The 13,730-nt window shown below is 42.4% G+C and overlaps 1 long non-coding RNA gene across 1 annotated transcript; it reads right to left on the bottom strand.

Moving 5' to 3' along the window:
• Positions 1 to 5,046: 5,046 nt before the first annotated feature.
• Positions 5,047 to 12,207, bottom strand: LOC144720257 (uncharacterized). The gene is made up of 2 exons (XR_013585736.1): positions 9,338 to 12,207; positions 5,047 to 8,238 (listed from the first exon to the last, which is right to left on the bottom strand). It is a non-coding gene; the product is annotated as an uncharacterized LOC144720257 (long non-coding RNA).
• Between the last annotated feature and the right edge of the window lie 1,523 nt (positions 12,208 to 13,730).

The following is a 13,730-nucleotide window of genomic DNA, read 5'->3' as shown; positions in this document are numbered from 1 at the left end:
ATGACGTCACGCACCTAGGGTGGGGGGGGTTCAGACATTTGTGACGATGGGGGGGGGGGGAGAAATGTGACGTCACATCAAAATGCGCAACTTTAAATAAATATAGACAACACGTTCTACTTAATTAAATAGACTTTTTAATAAAAAAAATTCTCCTACAACATCAGAGTGCAGCGCCACATTAAATACGCACTACAATGACAATAGTTTCAAGCGATTTGAAGCATGTTTTGTTTTTTTTGGGGGGGGGGCAGAGCTTTGTGACGTCATATTTGAGGGGGGGGGTCCTGACTTTTTGTGAAGCCGTGTGACGAAGGGGGGGGGGTAAACAATCGTCCAAAATCGAGTGACGTTATTTATGGACGGCCCCTAGCCTGTAAATCTAGTTTTTCGAGCAGCCACATTGCAGGAGCATTACTCCATCCTGACGCTGAAGGGGCATTGCTGATCCATTGCCAACTCAGTTTCCACAATTGCATCAGGAGTTGCAGCAACAGCGGCCTTATACAACCGCCGCCTACTCACGATGACAAAACATGTTCGAATTAATCAAACATGGAATGAAGTGCGTGGCTGTGTTTAATTTTTCATATAGGTTTTTGGGTTAGATCGCGTAAGTATAAATGTGTCGTAACCCTCCACCACCCGACACAGCCAGAAAGGTTTGTCACGTAAACAACGCGCCAGTTAGTTACTACTACAGACCGCCGGTGTGTTGGAGAGTAAATCCACAACATTTTCAATTTTAATTCGACGTTTTGCTGGTAATTACATCAACCAGCATCAGACGAGTGAAGCAATCCCCCTGATTCCGGTCTTATTCCGGTCTGGAAGCGTATTATTAAGTAATACATCTAACAACTGCATTGCTTGTAGAGGAAACACATGCTAATTAACTGATTACTCATCTTACATATAATTACAATAACCCCCCCCCAACCTTCTTCGCCTCTGACCTCTGCACCTGATGGGGTCAGCGGAGATGTCATTTTGCTCAATTTAAGACCCGAAGCAGGTGGATTTAATAATTGGTTTTTTACCCTTTCATCTGGCAACAAAACTGACACCTTTTTTACAAGGAGTCATGTTTGCATAGACCACAATACCTGCAGTCATAATGCAAACAAAAAAAACATAACTCTGATCATGTATGCACTGTCCTTGAAGTTGATTGGTCCACACCCGAGACAGCTTTCCTTAGAGCCTAGTCTCACATGGGTTGGACCAGATGACGCCAAAAGGGGCACAACTCAAAAAGACAATGCACCATCAGAGTATGAGAGCTCGGGGTAAGCATTTACACCATTGGAACCTCATTTTCCAGTAAAAAATATGATAATTGGTTATTCACTATTCTGGCAAATCGCCCGATGATGCTGGTTGATGTTAATTACCAGCGAAACGTTACGGTACTCAAATTGTAAATGTTGTGCATTTACTCTCCAACACACAGGTGGGCTGAAGTAGTCATTAACTGGCGCGTTGTTCACGTGACAAACCTTACTGGCTGTGTCGGGTGGTGGAGGGTTACGACACATTTTTACTTACGCCATCTAATCCAAAAGCCTTTATTATGAATATTGGTCGCGAAAGCCTACGTGTTAAACTGTGTTTAATTTATGTAATAAATTAAAACCATTACGCAGAAAAAAAAAATTTAATCGTATTCCCTGCCATGACCCCCTTGCCCTCCAATGCAGTCCATCACCTTTTTTTTCAGGCGTATCGAGATGTGGTTGCACTTCGATGCTAACTAAATATAAATAATTAGAGTCGTTTGTGTTAAGGATTTCTTATTTCGAATGGCTGATGTAGATGCCGAACAGCTTCGTGGAAGATCAAATCGAGGGATATTCTGCGTTGTGTCTTTCACAAGGTTAATGACCGATATGTCGATAGAGTTTGATTAAAACAAGTTAGATTTTCATTAAATAGAACCACAGCCAGTGTCCATCACATCTGAAGCACACATGTATACGGTACCATATGCGGTGTTTATTAATATTCAAAGAGTTAACAACCTTGGAAATATCGAGGCCACATCCAATTGGGTCTAACACCGACTGTACGGTTCTTGACTGCAGCTATACACAGACGACAGCTCCCAAAGCCGAAATGCGCAGTGGTCCAAAAATAACCTGAATGCGCCATTCACACTGGGGCAAACCAACTAAGGTGCTGCAAATGTACTGTATTAACAATCACCCTATACTCTTCAACGTTATCATTCTAAAAGCCAAATACGTTTTTTGTATCAGCCATGTGGATAAGGGCTGGGTTATCGTTAACTATAGCCACATAGATGTTTAATGAAATGGCAAATCTTGGGGTTTGCTAAATGCCAGTAAAGAGATATTAAGCCCTGCTCTCTTTTAGCCTCGCCGCAGTAGTAAGGAAGTCACGTCCGGCACGTAAGCCGCTGCGTGTGGTTTGCGGCTGACACTCCCCCATGCTCCCACGTCGGCATGACGCACCCACAATTGCTGCCCGATCTCCATCCACCTCCAGCACAAAAGCCACAATGGAACGTGGTGTGGGCCACCCCCCTCCCTGCCAACCTTTTCCAAGCCACTGTGCCTCCCACGGGGCAAATACAGTTTGGTTTTGGTAGCAGTGAGTGCAATGGTAGCGTGGAGGGTGGACACGATGAAGGGCATTGAAGGTTGGGGGCTGAAATCAATAAAATTAAATAAATATGGTCATTCACGCTGAACCTCTCTGCGTGCTGTTTTCACCGCACGATTTTATTTTTCTAAGCCACTGTGCAACAAGAAGGGGTGCGTGCGACATCCATCGGCCAATTGGACCGAAAGCCTTTCATGAATAGAGTGACACCCACAGCACAAGGAATGCACACAAAAAAAGAATTGGATTAAATTAGATTTTTTTTTCACTGTACAAGGGGTGGCAATGGCTCAGAGAGGCCTCCTCCAGCAGTAGATATATCCTTGCGGACATTACTAGTTTAAAACATATTCCTGCGTAGGGAGCTGAAAGCGCTTGATGCAGTGACCATCTTAATTTGATCGTTAACCAAAAGCCGCTGCGAGGATGGCCAGATTTCACGTGATGGTTTATGCTCCTCGACGAGATCAGCAAGGTATTGTTTAATTTGTGGCAAGCACTTTGTGTATAATTATTGCGACCTTATAATGTATTCATTCGATAACTGGAAGCCAATGCAGCTCAGCGAGCAATGGACGGACATGGCCACATCTTGCATTACCCATCACGACACGCGCCAAAGAGTTTTGTACACGATGCAGATTGGTAATGTTTTTGCCAGACGTCCCATACAGTAGTGAGTTGCATATAATCGAACCTTGTTCATACTATGCTACACACCACCGCGTGGGCCGTCATGACTCACGTGAATGCGTCGTAGAGCCCCGATATGAAAATTGCAGGACCTGACCATGTTTTGCACGTGGTAATCAAATGACATATTCCGTCTTGATCTGAACCTTTCGTGACTGCAGGAATCCAGACTCTTTGGTTCTTTCGGTAAAGTCACGTAGAAAAATAATAATCGATCACGACGTTTCGATCGCCACACAAGCGATCGTCCTCAGGTGGGATAGAGAAACAGGCTGCTGAAACGAAGTCCTTATATATGTAGGGGTGTCAGGCGAAGGATTCCCACCAATAGGAGGGGGAGTGGGACGGTGACAGGAGAAGGGGGAGGAGCAAGCGAGGAGCTCTAAGGGAGAGAACGGGCCGGAAGAGGGAAGTTTGACGGGAACGAGATTGAGACGGTGGGGGACAGGTGTGGATGGGAGAAAAGGAATAAAAGACGAACCCCCTGCAACCTTGTGTCGGCTCTCCTTTACATATATACGGGGGGGGGGGGGGGATAGCCGCATCGGGCAAGAGGATGGGGGCTAGAGATTGTGCCTAAGCGAGTGGGAAATCCAAAGATGGGAACCGAGATGGGTGCGAGTCTTAGGGGTGGCCATTGTATTGTGAGAGATTAGCATGTCAATGCAAACGAACCAACGCAAACATATATGCTGGTTGAGTGTGGTGCTGAGCCTCTTATAGATGAGTTGAAAACTGAATCCTGCAGTCTGCGACCGCCACACCTGATCCTTCCACGAATGTTTGCGCCTGGGCCTGAGTGCCAACCAGCAGAACCTCTGATTGTTCTGGAATAAACAGAATTTTGTTTCATGCAAACCACACGTGCACCGCTCGCATGCCATCTTCAAGGTTACCGAGGCTCTCCATATCTTACTTTGATTTCACTGCGGTGTACAATTGTGCATCATCAGCATAATGATGGAACTTGATGGCATGCGATGAGATGACATCCGCGATCGGAGAGACCAATGTTGAAAATATGAAGGGCGTGAGGATGGACCCCTTTGGTACGCCAACTTGACATGGCATAGGCGATGGCTGTTCGTCACCCAGCTTGACAAAAAAAAAGACAAACTGTGATCGACCATGCAGCTATGGCTCAATCCACCCCAGTGTCATACCTATTACACCAAACCTTGACCTTAGCCGTACGATGAGTATCTCATAGTCGATGGTGTTGAAGGCGGTTGAGAGATCAAGACCAACCAACGCTGCGGCGCACCGGTCACCCATGGTCTTGTAGCAGTCTCAGTGCTGTGGAACTTCCAGTGGGGCAACTGTACTGGGTTGAATCTGCCCATCACAGCAACGTGGGGAAGTGACCGCTTCAGATAAAGGCGCTCTACAACCTTTGAAATCGTACTCAGGTTTGAGATTAGGCAAGAGTTTGCGAGGCCACTATGGCTCAAGCCAACTTTTTTCAGGAGCGGTGTTGCCTGCGACATATTGAACAGGTCTGGGAAACGGCCATTACTGAACGAAATATTTTACAGATGGACAATCAGCGGTGCAAAAACGTCCGAGCACGATTTGAGAGTCAAGCGGCAATGTCTTATTTGGCAACCGTGCGGTGAACATTGACACCTCTGCAACCGACGTTAGTGCCAGGGTCTCGAGTTTTGCATTGGTTCCAATTTGATCAAACTCAGATGGCAGACTCGGAAATTAAAATAACAACCATGGATCTCAGCATGAATAGCAGACCGAAGTAGATCAAATTTTAATTCAAATCTAGTTTCTTTATAACATGTTGCACAATGAATAGTGGCATACAAAACAGCAAACACGGGCAAACAACAGTATCGTATTTCATTGCAAATTATGCAATGTTTACACAAGCTCCAAAATAAGCGTCTGGCACACAATTAAACACTCATCTACATATGTTTTGCTTTCATTCACACAAAAATATTTTCTTTTAAAATTGTTACGGGGGGGGGGGGTATTTTTGTTTGACTTTCACAAATACGAATTGACAAGGACATTTTAAAAATCGTCAAATGTATATTACAGCTGAATTTATAACTACTGTTGAAACGTTGTGGCTTTGCTCTCCAACACACCGGTGTGCTGTACTAGTAACTAATCGGCATGTTCTGTTTATGTAACAAACCTTACTAATTGGCTGTGTTGGGTGGTGGCGGGTTTAACGACACATATATATTTACACGATCTAACCCAAAAAACCTGTATTATGGATATTCGTTGCGAAAGCCTACGTGTTATACTCACAGCTCAGTTTTTATGAAGATTTTATGTTCAACCATGTATTTTTTAGTTGGAAGCCCATTATCACCAACTCGTATGAGTTATATATTAATTCCACACTGTAGAATTAATTGGATTCTATATCTATGTACATGTATACATTATATACAATTTACCCCAAGTCGACAAATCTCATTGAATGTTTCCCACTTAAATAGGACATTTCATTTGATATTTAAATAATTCAGAAAACATCTGCATGTATCCCAAATACGGTACTGTATGTGTTTTCTAAATGATGATTTTGATACCTGGCGGGGGTACGTGGTGCAGTGGACAGCATACTGCACTGCAAACCCAAGGACCAGTGTTTGATTCCCGGCCATGGTTAACAGCAGTGATGAGTGATGTGTGAGTGGGTATTGGGCGACTCCCTGAGCGGGTCCTGGGAGAGACCCCCTTTACCAATCCCCCCTGGGCCTGTGTAGTGAAGTATAGACAAAACAACCCTCGTGATCAACAGCACCAGATTGGATTGACAAAAGGCTGAAGTGTATTATTACAGTATTGGATACCATATTTAACCTAATTCAGTGCAACAGTGAGTGTCCTTTGTGTGTTATTTGCCACGTCAATCTAGAGGAAAGGCTAGAAACAGAAAAAACACATTTCCCGAATGTCAAATAATGAGGGCAGGGGTTATCCGCTTGGAATTTTGGGTACGTATTAATATGTTGCGCAAGCCTACATTGCATGCTCTATAATTTTCCATCAAATTGGAGTTGGAGATTTGCAACAAAAAACTGTACAAAATGAATGCATTGGATTTAACACAAGCCATGTGGGCGATTCACTCGTTTCTCTTTCATCTCACTAATATGAATCTCTTTGTCTTGGCAGGCCATAGCTTCGTGGGCCAATCCAACAGCCTTCCCAGGCCAAACATATGCCAGAATGGTGTTCTTTGTTTTCACGTTTTCTCAGTGTTATATATTGCTGTGTTTTAAGTACAGTAAAGCAATTTCCCCCCACAATTATAAATTGATTATATTGCAGTTTTTATATCAGATCGAGCCATGAGTACATTTTATTTCGAAGCATAACAATAATTGCCAATTTTGTTGCAATTGTCGGCTCAATTGCTGCATGGAGGGCGTATTCAAGAAATGTTAAAGCACCCTTCCAGACGTCCTCTAAAAAAAACAGAAACACGCCGAATGACAGCCCTCGCACGCACACCCTCCCAGAGTCATCATGAAGCTGTGCGTGGTGTGCACGGCGCACAGCGCTCGCACCAAGGCCATGTGTGTGCACTCGGCCCACGGATGACAGTCAAGCATGCATGCATGGCCAAAGCCACCTCGCTCGCAGCAGACAACCCGGCAAACTCAGGCGCAGTGGCTGGTTTAATTGGTTTTAATTGCAGAACCGCACTTCGCCAACTTCTCAACGATGGGCTTCATCCATTCCAAGCTAATGAACTCACTGGCGCCCACGATTGTGGAGAAGAAGCTCCTCGTGTTCATCAAGACCAACCTGCCCGCCGCATTCTACGACTACCCCGTGCCCGACGGCCCCCCCGAGTACGATAGCAGCACCGACGAGGAAGCAGCCTAAGCCTTGGATCAGAGTTTCGTATTCATTGCCACGTGCTCGCAAAACACAGCTATCGCAACGCTCAGAGCAATGCAACGGCGTTTCGGTATCTTCTTATGAAACGCACGTTTTTCACAAACAACAACAAGAAGTCTATCGGGACATGTATCCTACCATCCACAATTAAAATCCACATTTATTTATGGTGGATAAGCGGCGTAAAATAGCGGGTAACTCTCGCAGATAATACGATCCACCAAGTTTTGTTACCCTCCACATCGTCCCAGAGTTCTGTACACAGGTGCAGCCAAACGTGAAGGCATTTATAATCAAATTGTCCCGTGTCCTACAAAGTCTGTCATAAAATGCAGTATTGTAACAAACACAAGCATTAACCTTTTTATATGCACCATATAGTTCAATGTTCACTTACTCTCAACGGTTTCAGATACGCATTCGTTTTCTCTTGCTCCAAGGGTTCAGCCGATTATTGTGGAGTTTTTTTTTCGTTGTTGAGCCAAATGCCACACCGCACATTTTCCTTTGGGATTTTTCCAGGTCACGTACAAACTTTCACAGGGTTTATTCTTAATTCACAGTAATTTATTAAATGATGCTAATTTTAAGAACGGTTTTCTTTAGCTTGCGAGACGTTAACATGAAACCTGCCTGACCTTTACATCAGTTATGGCCCAGACAGGGGCTATAGTTGGTGTCGTGCAGCCTCGGTGTATTTATAACCATGCTGACTCAATTAAACTGGAAGTCAGTGTTTTTAAAAGGTTAACATTTGAGATGCCAGCTGCGTCCTCTACGGTTGTCACCTGCCCTCGAATTCCCGACGATCATTTTCGTTTTGAAGTAGCTGTCCTGGGAAATTTGTAAGATATTAAAAGTCCCGTTTTTGTGAATTGCATAATTATGCTCCACCCAAGACATTGCATTTGCATGTGGTTCTCCACTGTTATGGTATTGTGGGATATTCTTCTTCCCATCATATCCCCTGGTTTGTGGTACCTCATAGGTGGCAACCCAAGCCTCATGTGATGCTCCAAATTCATGCTATGCTGTAAACTGAAACAAAAACATACAGCATATTGTACTGCATTGCAAATACGTTTGTTTAGTGTAACTCACACAACATGTTAAATAGCAGAGTGCATCCTGTGTCAGGCCATCATCCTGAGATCTACACCGACAGATATTTTACTTACTGTAATATGTTGAACAAATGAGAGGTTGAACTCGGTACAGTGTTGATAATACAGACCTGCATTCATCATTTACAGCCCTCTGTCAATCCTGAGGGTTGTTTGACCTTGCTTGACAATGCTGTTCAATTTCCAAATGAGGTTTTTCTTTTTAAATAACATTAAACCACAACATAACCTACTAAAGACAGTCTATGGGATATAATTAAACTACTTAAGCCACAATCTATTAATATAATAAAGGACTTTCGGGACAAGGGCGACGATGATGAGCGAGGATTATATCTGTTTTTTGTGGCTGGCACGTTCTGACTGGATATACAGTGCCGCCTGAAGTCGTTGCTATTTATCCGTGGAATTATTAACCACTTGTTTGAGGCCACTGAGACTGGAGGAGGCGTTCACTTGGTATAGGGGATGGGATTGAATCTGTGTTCCAGCAATTGGAGTGCAGTGCAATGGTCAATATGCAACCTACGTATTCATCTGATTGATACATTCTGTCAAATGAGCATGCTTTCAATGGCCTATTATAAACACAGTATGTAGAAAGACGTTGGGTATGCCTTGCTCCTAAAAATAATACATAACAGTATTATTGGAAACAAATTAATAATTAATACACAAAGTTATTTTTTTTTTTGCAGCAGTTTGACACAAAGGGAAACATCACCTACCCATCTTAGCAAATAATACTTTGACCCCAACAAATATTTGGAAAGAAACGATTTACAATCCTATATTAACTATCCTGTAACAGCATAAAAATAACCTACTCTTGCAAAAATCTACATGATCGTTAAACTTAGAGGTTTGTGTATGTAAAAAAAGTTCAACCTTCTTAAAGCATGCATTTACACGCAACACGTTTATGCATTCTGCTTTTAGAGCATGCATGCTAAGCTTCGATAACATTTCACACGGTCTCTCATTTCCGCACAATCAATTGGCAAATGCCATACCTTTTACTGTCCAGTATTGCGTTTAAAGATTCGGTGCATGGCGGGTGAAAGAAAGTAGAGATACAGTACTGTATTAACATCTTGGTTCTTTCTGTAAAGTCATGTCGATAGAAATTTTTTTTACATCATGCAGACTTCTGCGGACGGTTTGCCAAGGGATTCCTGATGCTATTTGTGTCCTGTAAAATTCCACAGGGATGCATTCGCAACATACAGCAAATAGATGGAAGGGGGTGCCTTTTTTTTAGTAGTTAATGAAAATAATAGTTTGTATTTAAGCAACAGCACCAACAAAAAACCTCACATTAATAAATAAAGTAAATAAAGATGGAGTTAATCATAAGAGTTTGAGACTGCACTTTACATCATCAGGCCTGATGAAAATTACATTTAAAAAACGTTTTCTGACGACTAGTTATAAAACTGGTATATGAAGTTACCTAATAGTAGCTGTTGTATAACAGACAATGCATTCAATCATCAAAAAGTATCACTAAAATATACTCATTTATATTAAAAGTAAAATTCTAACATGTCGCTGACATTGCATTGTGGAAAGACCCGTCCTTGTGAATGAGGCACAAAGTGCAATCCATATAACAATATGCTGAACTAGTTTACTGCCTTAATTGTGACCTGATGATAGACACAATGACACGACACCTCAAAGTTTTCGTGTGGAATTTGAGCTTAATGACATGCAGGGCACGCAATCACAACCTTTGGTCAGGATATGGTTATCTCTTTACTGGGTCCAGTGAAAACTTGCATTCACCCTAACTCTTAACACTAAAACAATCTACAGTGCTATACAGGACACCGATGCTGGCTAGAATTCACTTCTTGGCCCAATACGGAAATGGCGACTAGAGTGACAGCTGTATGACATATTTTGCAGATGCAGCTCAAGTGTGGTGATGGTTTTTACAGTTTGAGCATATGGTCATCACATACAATACCGTACTATATAGTAGTTCGGAGACCACATTACCTATACAAAAACCCCAAAAGCTGCAACTCCATACATTTGTGTAATGCAATGTATGCTCCTTATCCGGAGTGATGTGGAGGAGGGGGGGGCAATATTGTAGATTATATTATCTTTATTTTACTCCACTTATCTGCGGATAATCATGGATAATAGAAATAGGGATGTGAATAAGAGGAGTTTTTGCAGACCCTACAGCTGCCACGGATAATAAGAGTCGTGGACAATAGGGTTGTGCACAAGAGGAGTACTGTAGTTTAGCAATCAGAGCTGCCTTTTTATAAGTCGATAACATAGCCAACACTAAACACTGCGATTTGCCGTAATTTCTTAATCATTGATAAACACCCACGTTGGTTTATTCAGCATCAGGTAATGAGTTCTCGCTTTAAAACAGTCATTCAGTTTATTTTTGGTCGATTGAGCTAGGAAGCTATTTTTTAAGCACTCAATCAGTACCCAGAAGCACAATAACAACACATTATATATTTGTTTCATTTAAGCTATGGAGCCATGCACACCAGGTCAATAAATGGTTAACAAGATGCATTCGTTCGTTTCCCAGCAGCACTTGCAGCAGGGAGCGTTCATTTCAGGCTGCAAGTGACCTTGGGCCAGGCCCTCAGAGCCTGCAGAGGGCAAATGAAATGGTTCGTGTTATTGGAACAGTTGCACAGTGCGGCAGCCACCCCGTGACTTTCAAAGTAAACCAAGCCACCCCAGTTGTAGTGACAAAAATAACGGTAAATAAATAAAGCAATGTTGGATACACAGCCTTAGGAATTTAGGTTATTAGTTTAGCAGGCAACAAGGTCATGTTATTAAACAAATATGGCCAATACATTAATGGGTTTCCATGTTAAGTGGTTGCACTGTGAGAGATTTACTGAGGTAATGCATTCATAGTAACATTGGATACAAAGTCCAAACATGGAATGTCTATAGTTTGTAAATAATTACATAAGAAACGTACTATTTCCTTTCCCACTCCGTGCAAAGATAACTTTTAGGTGTGCAAGCAGTTGCTCTTTATTGTTATTATGGTGCAGTTTAAGGAGCAGACCTTTTGAGGGTTATTGCAAAGGCAGAGTGGACAAACGAGAGGCTTCACTGGGTCAATAAAGCTGTTCTGTCAACCCACATGTGGCAACTTGGCTGGCAAGGCAGTGGCAACTGGAGTGGTTACAGTGCTTCATTGTCAACTGTGACCACATTGCACCGAGCGTCAACGTGTTAAAGAACGCATCACTGATTGGCGAGACTAAGTTTACACAGTGCGACGTGTCCATATTGCTCTACTGCCAAACTGGAGTTTATTTAAAATAATCGACTTACAATCATGACACGTCTCTGAGAAACATTTCACGTTGACCACGTCATGTCAGTTCATCTGTGCGAGACGTGTGCCCAACGCTGGCAATTTGCGCTCGGTGTAATTCAATATCAGGCTGCCAGCAATGCAAAGTTTGGCCCTCTTTTAGCACCAATGTACAGGCAACCCAAAGAGGCTGTTATTTCAGCCTGGTTGACTACCAGCAGCATACCGTTGTCCTTGAGCCCTTTAAAATGTCAAACACTTTCATTTGCAACTGCGGGTAGCAACAACACCGCCACCGCCAAAACGAATGGAACAAGCATCTGGCTCTCAGTGAACTGCAAGCATAATGCATAACACGTGCAAAGCACGGGTCATTGCTTTTTGCAAGCCATTACAAATAAACAAACAAACCCATTGACCTTCAGAAAAATCACTGCCATAGCTGTATACGTGCAACAGGAGAATGTAGCTGACATTTGACCCCCTAAGTCACGTGTGTTTGTGATCAGTACATCAATTACTGTCGATGATTCCGTGATGTCATAAAATATATAAATTACTGGGCACTTGTTTACGTATTGAATACTGTAATACACTATAACATTTAGTCACACATGCCTAATATTCATGGTATCATCATCAGCCATGATCAAACCACTGCTGGATGAAGGCATCAAGCCACTGTTAATGTCACGCGCTTATATAAACCATTACAATAATAAAGTAAATTTTGATTTAAAGCTTTCGTGACTGCAGGGATTCATATTCTTGGTTCTTTCGGTAAAGTCACGTAGAAGGGAAACAATAAAATACTACAAATATAAAACAATAAAATTCTCACGACGTTTCGACTGCAACACAAGCAATCATCATCAGGTGTGAAATCCACAGCAAGAAAAATAATAAAGTACTATATACTTCACATAAATTTACGTACTTGTTAGACTCTTGTCTCAAATAAATTGTACTTACCAGAAACTCTTGTTTTCCCTATTACATCATGTACATAAAAGTGCTGTAATCGTGAAGGCCGTTACAGAGGTGTGTAGCCAACACCAGACCGCATGACCACATCTGCACTCTCCACCAAGAATTGAAATTCCAGCAGCAACCGCGCATTTCAAAGCAAGCAAATCGCCTGGCTCTAGGGGTGTTGCACGTTTGGTTCCTCTTGTGATTTCAGACCATTGCAGCTAAAATTGTACCTTGGGTCAGTAGGTTGATGTGCACAGCTACTGCACATGTTCAGCATATACATATTTCGTGATGCCAGTGGTGCACACGTACAATTAATAATAAATGAATAAAACCGAACACATTAGTCAATAACACCACCTTCAAGAAGACAAATATAGGGGTTTTTTTAGCAATGGCCCTTCTTCGTCGCACATAAATGTGAAGGTCCATTGCCTGAAACGTCGCCGAATGTGGTTTCCTTTTGAGGCAGCGTTATTGATGAGCATACACTACCGCATGTGCACTAGAAGTGGACGTTCATACAACATTCTTACTGAACAAAGGCCAAGCCCTGAAACCAAATGAACTAATCTAAGCAGATTAAATGGCTTGCATTGCAGTTGACTGTTTGACAGGGTAATCTAAGCCGCTTTTGGCAGAGTGACAAAATTCAGCAGAATATTAAAATGTCCTTTGTATGCAGAGACCTGTTGCTCGCTGGAATGGCAGCACGGCATGCCCCTTTTCCAGTCAAGTGATCATTGCTTTACTATTTTTGTCGTCCGCATTATCTGACCTTGTCGAAGCCACTGAGCCATTTTGTGGCAATGGCTTGAGACGTGAATTTGAAAAGCTTGACGGAAATTTGAACCATAAACACATTTAACCTGTTTGTCCTCTCGTTTGACAAACTCTTTTCATTGTTCATTTAGACCAAAATGAAGATCAAACTATTTACATCTTGCTTATATAGTAGTTGAAGGACATTGCAAACCGAAATTCAAGGGAGTTTGTCTCACGTTCAGTAGTTTCTAAAATGCCAGATATGTTATTTACATGTATCAAATAGTTAATACGTCAGCCAACAGAAAATCCTGCCGGTACAAGGCACCTCATCCCGTTGGGAACAA

This window comes from Lampetra planeri, chromosome 8, assembly GCF_965212315.1.
Source record: "Lampetra planeri chromosome 8, kcLamPlan1.2.h2, whole genome shotgun sequence".
NCBI lineage: Eukaryota > Metazoa > Chordata > Hyperoartia > Petromyzontiformes > Petromyzontidae > Lampetra > Lampetra planeri.
Note: the sequence above shows the minus strand (reverse complement) of the source record. Positions and strands in the feature narration are given on the sequence as shown.